The sequence below is a fragment of the Strigops habroptila genome, chromosome 9, assembly GCF_004027225.2.
Source record: "Strigops habroptila isolate Jane chromosome 9, bStrHab1.2.pri, whole genome shotgun sequence".
In the NCBI taxonomy this organism is placed as follows: Eukaryota; Metazoa; Chordata; class Aves; order Psittaciformes; family Psittacidae; genus Strigops; species Strigops habroptila.
The window spans coordinates 42,728,425-42,746,076 of record NC_044285.2 but is presented as its reverse complement, the minus strand read 5'-3'; the positions used below and the strand labels follow the sequence as shown (position 1 = coordinate 42,746,076).

Here is a 17,652-nt window from a genome sequence, read left to right as displayed (position 1 = left end):
AGAGACTGCAGCCTGGGAAGAAGGCGCTGCGTGCTCTTGTTTTTCCAGTAACGGGGAAGTGTAGAAAGGAAAAGACTCAAAGTCATTGCAAAGGCACATCTGAGAATGCAGCTTTGCGCAGAGATGTTACAATACATGGAAAGCAGCTGAACTCATTTCTGAAAGCATTTTTCCTCCTCCTAAAAGCTCTGCTGCTATCCTGGCAAAGCAATACCCTTGTCAGTCAGTGGCTAACCTTGTCAAGGGGAAGAAAAGGCTGGGAAGTGACAGGTTTGACAACCTGTCGGATGCCTGGTGCTCTGCTCTCCTCCTGATCTGATCACTATCAAACATTAAACCACTGTTCCTCCACACAGGAGTGCAACTTGATGCTTGCAAGCCTCAGCCAAGAAAGATAGCGAGGCTGGTGAGCTGCCAAGATCCTTGCTTTGTCCCTTCCTTGCATGTTCTAAACTCTCCTTTTATGATCCGATCATTGAATGTGTCACACTGGGAGCAGTCCCATAGGAGTCCCAGATAGGTCATTGAAATTGCCACTGGTTTTCAGGAAAATGGGAACTCGAGGTGGGCAATTGAGCTGTAACATCTGGAAAGAGAGATATGGGAGACAACTGCACAACCCAGCTTGTGAATCAAATCCCACACTTGGACAAACCCCAGATAGACCAAAATATGCCCTATCCCCTCAGGAAAGCAAACCAGCCTGCCCCCATGCCACACGTACTGCAACCCCCAGCACACAGCACATCGCTCACCCAGTCTTTAGACACCCGCTGAATGAGATCATCTAAACATAAGGACTTTCTTTCTCTGCGTTCAAAAGGAGATAGAATATTTGAATTCATCTCTTCCCTCTGCACACAAAAACTCTTCTTTTCCGGAGCAGCTTTCGGGATTCACAAGCAGCAGCAGCAATGCCTGTAAAACCCTGCTCTTTAATTCCACCGACACTGCAAGAGTCGAAGGCTGAATAGTCAGGAGGAAAAAGCATCTTGCAATTAGGAGCTTCGTCTCAGCTAAGTGGAACTAGAGCTGTAGTGTGCATCTGAAGAGGCCATTTAGCCAACAGATGCCAAGGACAGACTCCAAGCAGCACTTATATTGTTCTTTCATAGTGTTCATATTTAACTTATGGCAAGATGGTCTGCTAGGAATACTTCCCAGTTGGCTTAAATCAAAACTTGCATCTGGTTAACTTGTTTCATGAAGGCCTTCTCAACAACAAAAGCAGGATGCCTGCTGCAAAGCCCAGCTGCTTCAATCAGTGATACCATCCAACAGGCAAGTTGACTTAAGCAAAAGGCAACTCGGGGGCTTCCTCAAGTCTGAGGACGCTTCACAACCTTCTCTGTTAAATGCAATTGCAAACACAAAGCAGGCAGCAGAATAATAGCCCCCAGAAAACAATCCTCAAGTCCTGCCCAACCCACCTTAGGAGATCTGATGTGAGGCAGTGGGTCAATCACTTGCTGTCTGTTCAGGTACTACTGTGCCCCCGAAGCACTGAGGGGCTGGGCACAGGGCTGCAGCATCCGCAGGGCAGGAGGGAAGGTTGCTCCTGCTCCCAGGCATTGGCAGGTAATGAGAAGTGATGGGTTCTGAAGCACAGCGACCTGTCGAGCGGGAGCAGTGGTGCTGCTGTGTGACAGCACAGGACAGCAAGGGTTGCTCTGCAGGGAGCTGTCAGCCTTTAGGTAAGACCAAACGATCTAACTCAAAATACCAGACAAGCTTTCAGGAACACAGAAGCCCTTTTGCAGCTCTTTCTAGCTTGTTTGCCTGAAAACTTGCCTGCTGGATTCCCCCCCTCCTCCTTTTTTTACCCCCAAACCAAACACAAGATATCCAAACCCATTCATCTCTATCTGCCATTCCAATACTTGGGATACTGCAGCCCAGGACATCGCTCACATGTAGCGGGATGAAGCTGCCTCCTGCTCCTCTGCTCTGCAGCCTCCTCCCCACTGCAAATGCTGCATGTAGATGCACAGAGATCCCACACCACAACCTCCATCCACCCGCCACGTTTTTCTGGTTTGAATAGGGACAAAAAAAGCTTGTGCAAAGTTTAAAATCCAGCTAAGGATCTGGGGGAAAAAGTACAACAGTGAGACGGTTTTTCTCTTTACAAAACCCAAATTTCACACCAAACGTCACTTACAGACATGCAGGGCTGCTCCTTTGCAGCAGACAGCTCACTGCTCACTTCGTTTTAAGGAGCCTCCCTCTCTTTTTACACTCCAAGGAAAGGTTTCTTTTTAAACAAATAAAAACTAAAGCTTTTTAAGACTGATTTCCCTTTTCAAGGCAGTAAGGAAATAGATTCCTTTTAGCATGCTTCATGCTTGAAAAGGTTACAGTGGCCTTTCAAAATACCACACACTGTGCATTCTGTATAGCATTAATGACTTGGAGGATGCACTGATACTTTCTAGTACATCTTAACCTTTTAAAATTGGGCCTTCATTGTCTTACCTTAATAAGCAGTTTGTTCACCTTATGTCATTTTTGTCTCGCAAAGGCCACCCTGGCTGAAGATATACATTAGATGTAAAACCACTTGTCTTGCGTGCATAGTTTAGAGCACGTTACAGCAAAGCAACAGCGTCAAACGAAATACACTTATCCTCTCGTCCCATTATTTCTCTCTGCTGTGACTAAAGCTTCCCAATAATCCCAGATGAGCAGCTCCCTGGCTCTTCAAACCACAGGGCCACAGGGCATCAGTAAAGGTGTAATGTTTTATTCACTGCACAGGAGTTGAGCAGCCAGTGCAAGCACATCGGCTCTGTGAGTACAGGGGAGGGCAGGAATCGATAAGAAATCAACAGTGATTAATGCTGTTTGACAATCTTTTACATTAATCATGTTTCCATGCTCCTGAGAACACGAAGTGGAAAATCTATAGTTATAAAAGTGTAATGGGGAACACTCTTCCTCCTCACACCGAGATGAGGGAGAGGAAATCTCACCCCCCCAAAAAAATGTTTAACTATTAAATGTCTAATTTTAAGTGATGCACACAATATTGGAAGAAAACTTGGAGAGTAAATGGAGCTCCCAAGCATCCTCCCTACCCGCTGCAAGCAAGCCCTGCCAGCTTCCACAGCACTGCCTTTGATCCCTCAACTTCACCATTAACAACGTGAAAGGAATCCACAGAAACACACACCTAGAGAAGTTAAAATACAGCCATAATGAGTCAAGCACTCTTTCTGGAGAACAAGCTACGAGATGCCATGGAAAGCAATGATGTCTTCATTAGCTTTTACAGTAAACATCCCTCTTGGAAAGCAGCCTTTATGATCCACCAAGGGCAATAAAGATGTCTTTGCAAATTGATGAGACAAAATGCTTTAGAGGTATGGTTTCCTCCAGAGCTAGTGGGAAACGGAACCTAACACTCTCTAAAAGCATATAGGGGAAAAAAGATATTCACTGTTATCACGGCAAGTTCACACCTGTAACAAAATCAGGGTAAAGCACAAAAAAGGCTTTTAAGCACATTAGGAAGGAATAAGGAGTTTCTGCCCTGGGAGGGTGCACTGAGGTGCCCAGAAGGGAAGGTGCAGTTGGCACAGCGTGAGCTGGAGATGCACCAATCCGGCTGTACTCTGAGGGCCCTTGGGACCATGGGGACTATTCTCTGTGATAGCTTTTCACCATTCATTTTAGCGAGTTATTGAATCACAGAATGCCAGAGTGGTTTGGACTGAAGGGACCTTAAAGCTCATCCAGTCCCACTCCCTGCCACGGGCAGGGACACCTTCCACTAGAGCACGTTGCTCCAAGCCCCTGTGTCCAACCTGGCCTTGAACCCTGCCAGGGATGGGGCAGCCACAGCTCCTCTGGGCACCCTGTGCCAGCACCTCAGCGCCCTCACAGGGAAGAGCTTCTGCCTCAGAGCTCATCTCAGTCTCCAAAGGAGAGGGAAGGAAAAACAAAAGGAAAACAACAAACATCTGATACACGAGAGAGGTGATCCAAGATTCTCCTTGCACTAATCAGGTATGATGCTGACCAACCACATTATCCAGAAGAGCCGTTTCTGAGCAAGGGCTGAGTTACCAGAACGTAAAAAATTCAATTTCCAGGTCTCAACCTGCACTCTTAAAATTGAATTTTATCCAAGGCAAGAGACCACTGCCAGCAGAGAAATACAAATGCCTCAAGTACACAGGAATCAGGAGTCAAGAAGGATACCTCTGGATTTTAAAGTGCTTTTCATAACAGCACTAGAAGCAACTGGAAACCAGCAGCATAGGTACAACTGGGCACAGACAAGCAAAGCAAAACTCAAATGCAACTTACGTGCATTTTCTTGCTCCAAATACTTGTTATGGATGTTTCCAAATGACATTTTGGGGGCATCTGGACCATCTGGGACTAAGCCCCAGGGACAGGCAGTCCTGGCAGCAGTGATGCCCACCACAAAGCCTGGCCTGGTGCTTGTGGAGCAGGGATCCAAAGCAGAAGGAGCAGCTGAAGAATTGGTCAATGTTCCTGTTACAGCTTTGCTGCCAAAGCAAGGACACTGCACCCTAAAACTTGACATGTCTCACAATCACATTCTTGAGTGTAGCCTTTATAGAGAGGAAAGGATTCACCTGAACAGCTCTCCCTTGCTAGATCTAGAATGCTCCTGTGCTCTCCTGTATCTTTCCTACCACACTCCACACGCACTGGATGAGCCCATCCAGTTTTGCAAGATGTATCGCTTAATTAATAACTTTGATGTTGGCAATTAAGGTGTGTTTGAAAGAAGATAATGAATATTTTTTCACATGAAAGCACCACCTTTTTTCGTCTGGCAAACCTCTATGCAAACTCTAATTGATAGTTTGGGTTAATGTGGAATATTCCTGCAGCAATTACAGGGGTTTATTGCTCAACGGTACTGCACTTTGCACAAGAAATATTTTCGTTATCATAAATTCCTTTGGAGGCAGCCTGCTTAGGGTGGGAATGGGAACGAGCATTAGCTTCTCCAGAGCTGGAATCTCAGGTCATGCCTTGCAGTACAGCAGTGGAGGAGCTCTCATATGACATGGTCATGCATGGCTCACTAGAAACTGAAGGACCTGTAAGGGCACCGCAGAGCTCCCCTTCTCCAAGGCACTGCAGGTCTGCTTGTACCTTACACAGAGCAGGCAAAAAGCAGATCTTTCTACATGCAAGAGGGAGAAACTGAGGCAGAACATGCACGTGATTTATCATGAATGTTTTGTTGAGGAGCTGAGGTTCAAACCCTCCCAAAAGTACCTTCAGACTACCCTTTGCTTGAGGGATGCCTAAGGAACAACCATTTGCCCATGAGGTGAGAAGAGGCTCACTGGGGTGCTGTTCAACCTGTCCCATCTCCATTCCAAAGGCAAAGCAACATGATTTCAGCTCCAGGATATGGACGGCTATTCCCGGGACTGGAAATGCTACCTGAACCAGGTTTTACAGCTCCAGGAATGAGCCTGCAAGGAAGCAGAGCAGTCCTGACTTCCTCCATACCCCAGCACACATCCTGGGGCCACCGTGACCTTTGGCTGGCTCACAGCTCTCTGAAGGCATCATTAATCCTCTCTCTGCAGTAGCCCAAGGTACACCATGAGCTACTATTCATGGCATGAGACATGAACTTTCCCTACCCTTGGAAAAACTCCATTTCCCGGACCAAAACTACACCACACTTCACTGCCTGGCTCTCCTGCAGCTGCAACATGGAGCCAGACCCAATTTCTATTTTATCCATGGTTCCTACATGTAAAAGAGGAAAGCTGCTCTGCAGGACAGCAGGGTCTTGTGGGAAGCCAGCTCTTAAGCCAGAAACCTGCCTAGGGTCCCTCACCCTAACCCCTAAGCCCGCTTTCCAAGAGGGAACAAAGGACCACATGTTCCCACTGAGTCATTGGATAGGGATGCTGCGATCTCCCATCACCACCATGGCCATTTGGCAGTGCTTCTTCTGAGGCCACTAATGACTTCCTATCATGTTCTCTGCCAAGATCAAACCACTTGATAAGTAGGAAATGCCTTGCCCAGATCCAATAGGATATATCCAATAGAAGTTATTCTCAGGAGAGAAGATATTTACTTAAGCTGAAGAGGAGAAAATACAAGAAAGTTCAGAGCCTCAGGGTTTAGATGTGCCACGGGCAGGGACACCTCCCACTAGAGCAGGTTGCTCCAAGCCCCTGTGTCCAGCCTGGCCTTGAACACTGCCAGGGATGGGGCAGCCACAGCTTCTCTGGTCAAACACATGGGATGGTTCCCTGCGGAAGCAGAGCCCCATGCCCCAGCTGCACTTTGCCACCCTGCCAGCACCAAGAGCAGCAGGAAGGTTGGTACAACCGGCACAGCTCCTGGAAGACCACCCCAGACCAAGCTGAGGAAGCAAAGCGCTCGCTCTGTCAAACAGCGACAGAGCCCCACGTTAACCTGCCCAGCCTAAGTACTGTGAAGGAGCTTGAACATGAGGTGCACAAAGCTGCTCAACAACTCAGACTTGCTCGAAAATAAGTCTCGGAGGAAATGCCAAACTTCACTTTATTAGCACTTAAATAAATACAATGCTATCTATAGCCGCAGCTCTAACTATAGCTACAGCTGAGCCACCCTGCAGAGCTGCATTTTAAGACATTCCTTAACTAGAAACAATTTGCATCCAGCTGCGTAAGGTGCTGCTTTTTACCAAGAACAGAAAGGCAATTTGCGCTTTTCCCCTCCTTGTGCTGTTTAATTTCCTATGAGGTTAAGAGGCTCACCTGGCCATTAATGTAATGATACCACTTTGTTCACAGAATTCCTGGAGACCATGACCATTAGAGCAGCTGTGCCACAAGTACAAGTTTCCATAGTTCTGTCCCAAACCTCTGTTTTGCACAATTAAAGGACCGTGACATAATCTCCCTGTACTCCTGATGGCAAATAAGCCTATCACACATATACCACAGCAACCCACACCACTCCAGGATCTAAACCTTTGTAGCCTGCACTGAGGGCAGCCAAAGTTATGGAGAAGAGATGGGTCCACATGTCCACTGCCCATCCTGGGAAGGATGATTTCCTTTCCATGTTACACTTGCTGCAGCAGCAGCAGCTCAACTCTAATTTTTCCACAGTGAATTGGGCCCTAGTTACTGAACAGTTTGTGAACAACTGCCCTTAAAATGTTAACAGCTGAAATGATGATAACAATAATTCCATTTGCAGTTATAATGGCCCCTCATTAGAGCTGCTTAATTAAATATTTTCCAAAACTATCCCCAGAAAAGACCCTGCTCTCTCAACTGGAAAAGCAGAATCCAAAGCAGCCGCAAGGAAATGGTGGCTTTTTCCAGTTGAAGTATTTCCTACGGCCAACCACGAGGAGTGGCCTCACACACGTCCCTAACACGGCAGAATTTGCCATCATTAATCCGTTCATTCAATAGGAAAAGATGCTGCAGGTCTTTGTGAGCAATATTCCCCTGGGAGCGCTGTGCCATAAATTAGAAACGCTTAAATCTTTTACACTTGTTTAGCCTTTATGTTATCTCTCCACTCTGAGCACCAAATGCCTTTGTAGGATGAAGCAATAATTCAGCATTCTCCCACAACCGAGTCAAAAGAACAAATGTGCTTCCTTCAACATAAGCACAGCGGGATAAAGGCAGAGATTTCTTTTATATCAATGCTTATGGCATAAGCAATGCTACAAGCACATGCTGTCCCACCTTCCCGGCTCCCCACCATCCTGCCCGCACCTTTGCAGAGGCACATCTAATCCTCTTAAGCACAAAGAAGATGTAGAAGGAACTACCTTTCACCCCATGCAAACAAGACTAAATAGATCTAATGCAACACATCACCTTTTGTTACCTAAATAAGATTTATTGGCAAACCATGATTGGTTTACTCCAACACAACCAGCTGTTTACAAGCAGAGAGTTGGCCTAGGAAAGCAAACACTCACAATCTTGCCATTCATTGCTAAAATATCTTGAGTCCCACTGATGAAAATCAGACAGTTGCCATTAGACACATATCAAAAGGCACTTCAGCAATGCCTTACAGCTTACACTGAGTTGCTGACATCTGTTAAGCGTAGAAGGGAGAAGATCAGGATTATTTTGTATACTTCTCCCCAAATATTTACTCTCAGGGCTGAACAGGTCTTGAGTGTGACCTGGCAGATGTGCAGACAGCATCATACGCATTGAACTTTGCCATGTCAATGCAGTTGGCAATTTAACAGGGCTACGAGAGAACAGCTCTGCCTCCTGGAGAGGAGCATCCCTGGCACACACTGCTGGCATAAGACTTCACCTTAGCGCTCCTGCAGCAAAATCCACATTCAGGTTGTGGCAGACTGCAGGATGACACATACACCCTTTCTTCCTTCTTTTAGCGGTGCACTGACTCGTGCCAGGGCAATAAAGCTGGGGAGATGGCTTAACAGAAGGACGCAGTGGGAGTCTATGGAGAGCTGATACTGCTCGGGCTCCTGAGGAGAGGGAGGCATAGGCTGGGGGAGGAGAAATATCTATTGTCTGACTCAATCTTGGGATGCAATCCCTGGGTATTTTGATTCTAAACTCACCCCACTTCCAAATCTGCACAATAAAAGGGGGCAAACTCAAGTGAGAACTGCCCAAGTTTTGCACCTTCAGCAGCCTACAGCTATTCTTGAAAGAATTCACCCTGCTCTTCCTTTTTGGGGTGAACTAAGCCCCAAATGTACAGCACTCCAGGCACACAAGGTAGGTGCAGTCATATTTCATCACTGCAGATGTCAGAATCATGATGTCTTCCCAGGCAATCGATGATGTTCCTCATTCTCCCAGGCATTCCTGCTTTCCTTCAGGTCTTTGCAAAGCTGCTGTTAAAACCCATTTTTATGAATGAATGCTTTCCAAAGTGCTATAGATTGCAGCAGGCTTAAAGCATCCATTGAATCCTCGGATAAGCACTTGGAGGCAATATGCAAAGCGTACCATAATCCCTGAAGGGGATTACACCTGACTCAAAACAAGTTTCCAACTTGATTACACACCACAAAAAGGTCCATCCTGCTCTACTAATCTGAGAGAAAAAAGAAATACACAGCAAACTAGCTTAGACAGGTCTGAATTCACTTCTATTTCTTTTCCAAACACAAATGCAAAATATTTAGGGCCTTTCTGCCACTTCTATAAGAATAAGTAATAACCAACTGCAACTTTTCAAGTCATAGCTGTATTATCTTGAATTCAAATTTCCAATTGAATCTATTTTAATCCTCAAAAATTGTCGAAGCCCCAACATAAACTGCCCTTAAAGCGCAAAAACATCTGGCTGGGAATTAAAGCGCACGGATATAAAGCCAAAGGCAAGAGGACCTTTGCTGTGATTTTCTTTTGGCAAGATGTATGTTAAAAGCCTTCACTGAAACCAGCAATAACTTCCTGAAGTACAACAAGAAACACAGAACCATGAGCCAGAGATCCAAAAGCGAGTCTGGGAAGAACCCCCCTCTGCAGTCCTGCATCCAACAACACAAGAGGGACGCGGAGCTGCTGGAGCGAGGCCAGAGGAGGCCCCAGAGCTGCTGCGAGGGCTGGAGCAGCTCTGCTCTGGAGCCAGGCTGAGAGAGCTGGGCTGGGGCAGCCTGGAGAAGAGAAGGCTCCTGAAGGGGAGACCTTAGAGCAGCTCCAGTGCCTAAAGGGGCTCCAGGAAACCTGGAGAGGGGCTTTGGACAAGGGCCTGGAGGGATAGGACAAGGGGAATGGCTTTAACCTGCCAGAGGGGAGATTGAGATGAGCTCTGAGGCAGAAGCTCTTCCCTGGGAGGGTGCTGAGGCGCTGGCACAGACTTTTCCCAGAGAAGCTGTGGCTGCCCCATCCCTGGCAGTGTTCAAGGCCAGGTTGGACACAGGGGCTTGGAGCAACCTGCTCTAGTGGAAGGTGTCCCTGCCCATGGCAGGGGGTTGGAAGTGGATGAGCTTTAAGGTCCCTTTCGACACAAACCGTTCCACAATTGTATGAAATGCACCCGGGGGCGCTGTACAATGCACACCACAAAGCCCACAGATAGGGGAAGGGGTCCTGCAGGACTGCGTGAGCCAGCAGCTGTTAACACCTCTCCTGCATTTGAGGCACAAACCCAGGCACAAGCACTAACCAGATCTGAGCAGCGCTGCTTCTCCGGCAAACTCTGTCAGGCAAACATCTGTCAGAACGTCTCAGTTGTTTAATCACATAAAATGTTTCCTCTTCATTTTTGGCACCTTATCCTGAAATAGTCTATCACAAGATGTCTCTGTCGCATGCTCTATCAGCATAACGCAAAAGAAAAGCTGTTTATAAATAAAGGAAGCACAGTTTGAGCCCGATATTAGATTTTCATGTGCTTGCTAGGAGCCAAACATACGTAACAGCAGAGTAATTGCAAATAAAGCATGAACATATGCATGGTCATGGGAAAGAACCCCTGAGCAGCTCTGCAGCACGCTTTAATTTCCTCAAACATTATCTTTCTAATGAACTGAGAGCATGATGGATGCTCACCTTCCTCTGCCCAGCCATGTCAGGACTGCTTCAACTGCTGTCTGCTGTTGACCGTTTCTGGCCACCTCACCATCAATCTTTTCAAAAGAGCACTTATTCGATATTGATCTTAACAGCAGCAACAAAAAAGGATGCAGAAGGAGGGAGAAATGCATCTCCCCAAATTACTACTGCAGCTTTTCATCTCCAGCTCAAGAATATTTCTTTGAGAGATTATATATATATAGAAGATCCTGCCAAGTAGCAACTGCATGAAGATGTTACAGGGTAAACTAGCAGTAAAGCAGTGAACAATTCCCCTTGCTCCTACAACTCCTATGCAAAGCCTGAGACTAGAAATCACAGAAAAGCTCCATCTCAATAGCACTGATAAAGGCAACAGCAGGAACACCCACACCGAGTGGTTTCACTAACACACCATCAACCTCTTTGAGAAGTCACCTCCTCTTTAAAACGAGAGCAGTTTAATCAGAGGTTAAAAACGGGACACGGGGAGGAAGAGCTGGTTCCACCCAGGGAGGTTGATTTGGTTTTCCAAGGAGCATCTCTCTGTTAAAATCTCCTTTTCCCGGCGCCCGCCCACCCCAACTGCAGCCACAGCCACCCGAAAGGAGCTCCAAAATAACTGCAGTGCAAACTGATCACAATATCTCCTTCCTCCCTTGTTAAAGCCCTCCTAAAATTCAGCAAACCGGTGGGAGGGAACAAGCAGAAGACCTACAATGGGCCAAGTTCTCCTCATTGTGTAGCCCCTGCCTTTCTCCCAGCTCTCTGTACAAGCACCCTGTATCCTCAAAGGCAGAGAATTACTTGGGATTTTGTTCCTTCCAGCAATGCAGCACATTAGCTCTCCATGTCCATCATTACAATGCAGAGTATGTGCCTGTGACCCCCTGCCCACCCTGCGCTCCCCTCGCCCTGCACACACACCTCTCTCCCAGGCTCTCTGCGCCTGTCTCTGCAGCTGCTTCCCCATCTGTCTCTCCACCTTCCCTTCATCTCTGTACACTCATCAAACATGCTTTTAACAAACCACTGGAGATCCTCACAGCCACGCTCTGTCTAAGGTTTGCTGATTCTTTCTGCACCACATTTAAAGAACAGCCTTTCCTACCCAGCCACACGCAGCAGCTCCCAACCAGGGACCACTCGTCTCACAACTCAATTACTGCATCTTCCTTGACCTTGACAAAGGCATCTTGCCCTGCTGATACCCACTCAGAAAGCTGAGGACAAAGGTCCTTCTCCTAGCCAGCAAATTCGACTGCGCCTCCATCCATGTACTCCTCCATCCCTTCTTCTCTATCAAACCAAATGTTTGGCTTCAGATTCAGGGCCGTTTCCACACTTTTCTGACCGACATCTCCCAGTCCTGCCAGGAAGAGTTGAATCCCACCTCTAATCACACCATTCATAAGCCAAGGAAACCAATCATTCATAGAATCCCAGCCTGGTTTGTGCTGGAAGGGACCTTAAAGCTCATCCAGTTCCAACCCCCTGCCACGGGCAGGGACACCTTCCACTAGAGCAGGTTGCTCCAAGCCCCTGTGTCCAACCAGGCCTTGAACACTGCCAGGGATTTGATTCTTATGAGAACCAACATCTGGGCTTTCTTCCATAGCAAGCCCCTCCATAACATTAAAGAGAATCATGTGGAAAGTAGCTTCCCTCCTTATACAAGAACACTTGTAAGAGTGCTTTGAGATGTCTACAAGCACCTCCGTGTTGTATCCTTCCAAAAACAATGGGAAGAACAGCTGGATCCTAAGACTCCACTGCTTTTTTTAACAGTAAAAGAAAGAAAATAGAAAAACAAGGACCAATTGACAAAACATGCATTGCAGAGGACCCTGCCCTACAAGCCAGTTTTGAAGGTGAGCACTACTTTTGATGAGGCTGGACCTTTGTGCATCTTCCACTGCAATATTGCTGGAGACAGCAGGAGGAGAAAGGATACAGCACATGCTGCACTGCCCAGTAACAGCCCAAACCACTCCAGCTTTGCTATTTCATTAGGGCTCCAGCAAAACTACTTATGAGCAATTCATAGCAATAGTCTTTTTCATCCAGGGATTCTAGAGTAATGTGCAGAGCTAAAACACTGCACTACTTGCACATATGACTAGACATGAACTCATCTAAGCCACTGACGATACAAGAGGGGCTTGTAACCATGCCTTCCCTCCACATACATCCTTCCATAGCCAGCCTATTTCTTTGCCTCTCTCAGAAGCCCATCTGCTGCATGCACACGCTGGCATAGAGATCTGGAAGTCGCCATCCCAGCAGCTCGCTTAGGATGCGGCAGGTGAACCACATTCAACAGCAGTAACTGACCATGACCAGCTGTACACCGGGAGCAGCAGTGTGTGAATCAGCCCTTGGGTCTGCTTAATTACAGCAGAAAGGCTCACGTATTATTCCTTTTCAAATGTAACTTTTCCCCTTTTGTGGGCTTTTTTACCTTAAAACATTAGTATAAGCGAGTTAACATCCATGAAGAATAGGCAGTTAGTTTTATGGATGAGATTAGCTAACAAGCTTGAAAAGGTTTTATGTTTGACTATCAGCCGATCCGGACTCGCTCAGTCATTTACGTGGTCTCTCTTGCAAGGCACTCACCACCTCACTGCATGCAATTCCTTGGAATCTCTATTTCTTTGTTTCAAGTCGTACTTGAAGCACCCCTTAATTATATGCGCTCTGGCAGAAGCTGCAATACCAATCTACTCATGCTAATGAAAGAAATCCAGCATGCACAATCATTACCTGCCACTCTGTGCACTGAAATGAAAGCGAGCGGGTTAACTTTAGCTTGAAAGGCTGTTTTAACTCTAAATTTGAAAATAGAATTTGATGGTGCGTGATTTAACCTCCACTTCTGGAACGAGGCAGCCATTACAGCACCAAGAGCGTGTTCACTTTCAAACAGCAGGAAGTTTCATGAAACCTTCCTTAAGAAAAAGAAGTATCAAGCTTAAAAGCACTCACTGTAAAACACCGTTTTGCTCTCTTTCTACCAATCTTTATGATTTACTTTGGAGTCAATAACTCACTAAAATTAACAAAATGAAATTATGTTTTGACAAGTTCCGGTGCTGATGAACAGATTTTCAAATCACGAATCCAGCTTCACCTCATTTTTCCACCACAGCTGACAGTCAAGAAGTAAATTATTCATTCCTTCTGGCCTTAGTGTATTTTATCAAATGCTACAGGGAACAACTGACTTCAAATCCTTCAAATAATTTCATAAAATGCCCAACAATGTTTTTTCACACTTTGATAAGATTAAGTTCTATAAGAAAGAAAACATCCGTCTAGCCAAGCTCAACCACTTTGACCATATGTTGCCATCAGATCAACCTTACCGAAACAGATCTACCACACATATGTATTCTGAGCGGCAGGATTATAAAATATACCGCTAGATAAACTTTCCACTGTTCCTTGGCAGTGTACAAGGTTGTCTTCTGCATAAGGCTTGGGTTTGTGTTGAAGAAAGGACACGCATCTGTAGCTTTACTGTCAGTCTCAGACAAACAGCTCAAAGGAGCCCAGGTTTTGGGTAACTGGTCAAAAAGGAAGTCATCACTTTGGACTGAAGTCAGATACCTGCAAGCTCCTGATGTCTCCCAGGAAAGCAGAGCTGCCAGGGTGCCAGCAAGCTCCTTCTGCACAACAGAACTCTATGGAAAGGGTAAAACAAAAGACCAACACACACCCCAAATTTTCATCACAGCCACTGACAGGCAAATTGTAAGCAACTCTATCAAAGTCAATGGGCTTGTAGCAGAGAACATGATCCCTGTGGTAACACACCAAATCCATAAAACCTCGGTTCTGTGTACGGACTGGATGCTTCCTAACTGTTAAAAGCATTTAAATGCAGCACCTGGGATACTGCCTTAGCCCTGCTGAAGTCAGCAATGACAGCAAGCTCCACAGCTCCTGCACCCCACAAGGACATCATCCAAGGGCAGGCAATGTGAAGGCTTGAAGGACACCTCCTCTTCTCCAAACCTGAGCATCTCCTCCCCTTGTGCCTCTCCTAGGAACAGCACCTACCGGAGCCACCCTAGAGTTAGAGGCTGCTCCCTGTGCAGCTGCAAATGTTTTATTTATCCTGAAAATCCAACCAACACAGCTGTGTGATCTGAAACATGACTCAGTCGAGTTAGCGTCTTACTGCAGGCAATCACATTTATTATAATAAATAGCTATAAATAAATAATGAGCTTGCTTCACAGGGACACGGGGAACCTGTCTAGACAATCGCGGAGGTGACGTAGCCTGCACTGGAATATCATAGAATCATAGAATAGTTAGGGTTGGAAAGGACCTTAAGATCATCTAGTTCCAACCCCAGATTTGAGCAATAAGTCTTGATTAAATTTCTCTTTATTTTTGCTTTTAAAGCAAGGCAACGATTACATGCTTTGAAATACCAAAACCTGCTTCTCAGCATCACCAGCATGCACCTCACAAGTCTGGCTACTAACACCTTACTCTCTAGCAAGCCTTTACTTTAGCAGACCCTTCGAGAGATCAAGCAAACACTCCAGCATGCATCAATTTCTCATTATTTCCTGCTACCTAAACCAAATTCTCCCGTTTGGAGCAGCAAATGATAGTGCTCCATCAACAGGCTGGCCTGCCCACAGCTCAAGAGCACCCTGCCACCATCACCCGGGTCTCACAGTGGTGCTCTGTGGAGGGGAGAACTCATGTTCCCTTCCCTGGCATTTCACTGCCTGCTTAATGAAGAAAAGCAATGGCCAAACTAATAGCCGACGCATGTGACCTTAATGAATGAGCAGAGCTAGTGGAAAATGCCAGCTCTGCACTGTCACTGCCTGCTTTCAAGGACCCTCTGCCTGCGTCAGCAGTACAGACGCGCTGTGTCCATTAACGTTTGCTCCGGGATAAGGACGGATGATGAAAGAGTGGCTTTAGCAACCTGGTCCAAGAAGGGCAAGGTAGGAGATAAAGGAGTAACCTCCTGTGAATCGGTTTGCGGGGAAGGTCTTCCTTCTCCGTAAATGCTCCTCTGATGACTGTGTGATGGACTCTAAGAGAAACCCATCAAGAACAAAGCTGAGGTCAACTGGAAAGGAGCAAGCAGATGGTGCCACCTCACCGGAGAGCAAAATCATTCACTTCAACTGCAGCGTGAAATACTTCCTCACTTCTTCCTCTCTCCCTCTAGTTGCCTTCTTTCATCCATGAGCTGCATCTATTAAGGTTACAAAACCCATTTAGCACATAGTGAGGAACAGCTAAGGAGAGCAAACAAATCAAAATCAGACCAGTACCTTCCGCAGTGACTCCAAAGTCCTAGAGGCAGCTGCATCAAGCAATACACCTCTGGGAGTAACACAGAAAAACACAATTATCATGCCATACAAGTACCCCTTGCCCTCAAAGAGGCCTGCATCACAATCAATGTCAATAACAAACTTTATCAATACTTCAGGAAAAGATCTCCCTTTGTTCCCTAAGCTGCCTTGGAGGAAAACCCCAGCACTCTGAACTTCACAGACATAAATTCTCCAAGCAGCAGCTCTGCTTATGTTTGCAGGATGGCCCCAAGGCTTAGACACTGGCCTGCAGGACACATTCACACAGGTATGGTTTTATCAGTCAGGTCCTAATGTGTGCTGAAAGTCTTCTTCATCACAGATATGAGAAAACACAATCCCAGCTGCTTGTTGGGAATTCCTTTTTAATGTCCATGGGTCATATTAGGGGATAATTCTATGATTTTTAAGAAACATCTTGTAGTTTAGCAACTAAATTTATGCCTTTTTTCTTTCTTAAATAAAGTACTTTTATTGTTACCACCTCTAAACCAATAAGACATATCAGAAGCTGTGTTAAGCATGTTTTGGATGCCTGTGGTAAATAAAACATGGATACCTGTAGTAAATAAAAAATTAAGTCCCAAATAGGCTGCATTCTTCCAGGGGACACAAGATTCCCAACTTCAGCTCCTCCAGGACCACAGGCAGCCTTGCAATTTAAGTCTGAATTCTTCCTCCAACTTCCCAGATTAAGTTCCATCTGTATCCACCATACACTGGATTTCTAATGCTAATCAAAATTCTCCAGGTAGAGATAGAGTTTATAAACTAATGCTGGGTAAAATAAATACATCAGCCAATCTTTGGTACAAACACTCCTGCCCCTGATGAAGTTGAATTCCAGGACTGTGCAGCACGCACATCAAAAGGGGGATGTGGCAGGAAGGATGGATGCTCTCCCTGCACACAGCACAGCAGATTTTCATCAATGTGACCTCTTTGTGACAATGCCTGGGAAGGATAAGACTCTTAGTTGTTAGGCAAAAGTGGCTTTGCTGTTCCTTAGTGCCTCCTTACCACTGCAGCCAGCTCCAGAGGTGCTTCCTGATCAGGCAGGGCTAGAGGATTTGGCTCTGACCTCCCTGATCCAGGTACTGGGATGCCTTGAGGACAGAACCCCACACGGAGGGGCCCAAACTGTGCCCTCCAAGGCTTCTTGGATGCTCCAAGATATTTATAAATAAGTGGCCACAATACAAGTTGTGCTTTCCTGTTTTATGCTAACTACAGGCACCTATGAGAAGCAATCAATAGTAGTCTGTGCCATACCCTAAGAACCCTAAAATATTAAGTACAGGAACCATCACAGACAAGACATTATGGCATTTACACAGGCTAGACTCCTATATCAAAAGCTATTTATGCATTAACTGAGCAGAGCTGAAGTGTTCATCTGCTAACAATATTGGCTGGGTGGTTTAAACAAGACCCAGGGCAAGAAGCTGACAGAAGGAAGACTGAGATGAGCTCTTAGGCAGAAGCTCTTCCCTGTGAGGGTGCTGAGGCGCTGGCACAGGGTGCCCAGAGAAGCTGTGGCTGCCCCATCCCTGGCAGTGTTCAAGGCCAGGTTGGACACAGGGGCTTGGAGCAACCTGCTCTAGTGGAAGGTGTCCCTGCCCGTGGCAGGGGGTTGGAAGTGGATGAGCTTTAAGGTCCCTTCTGGCCCAAACCATGCTGTGATTCCATGAAGTTGGCAGAAGCATGGGCAGTTATGCTGCCTGGTTTCAGGTGCACCTCTACACTGAGCCAGCTCCCAGTGCAAAGTAAATACT

At 46.3% G+C, this 17,652-nt stretch overlaps 1 protein-coding gene across 1 annotated transcript in view; it reads right to left on the bottom strand.

The window, feature by feature from the left end:
• The window catches only part of HS6ST2 (heparan sulfate 6-O-sulfotransferase 2), a 126,615-nt gene that overhangs the window by 92,413 nt on the left and 16,550 nt on the right, over window positions 1-17,652 (bottom strand). The gene's annotated exons all lie outside the window — the stretch shown is intronic.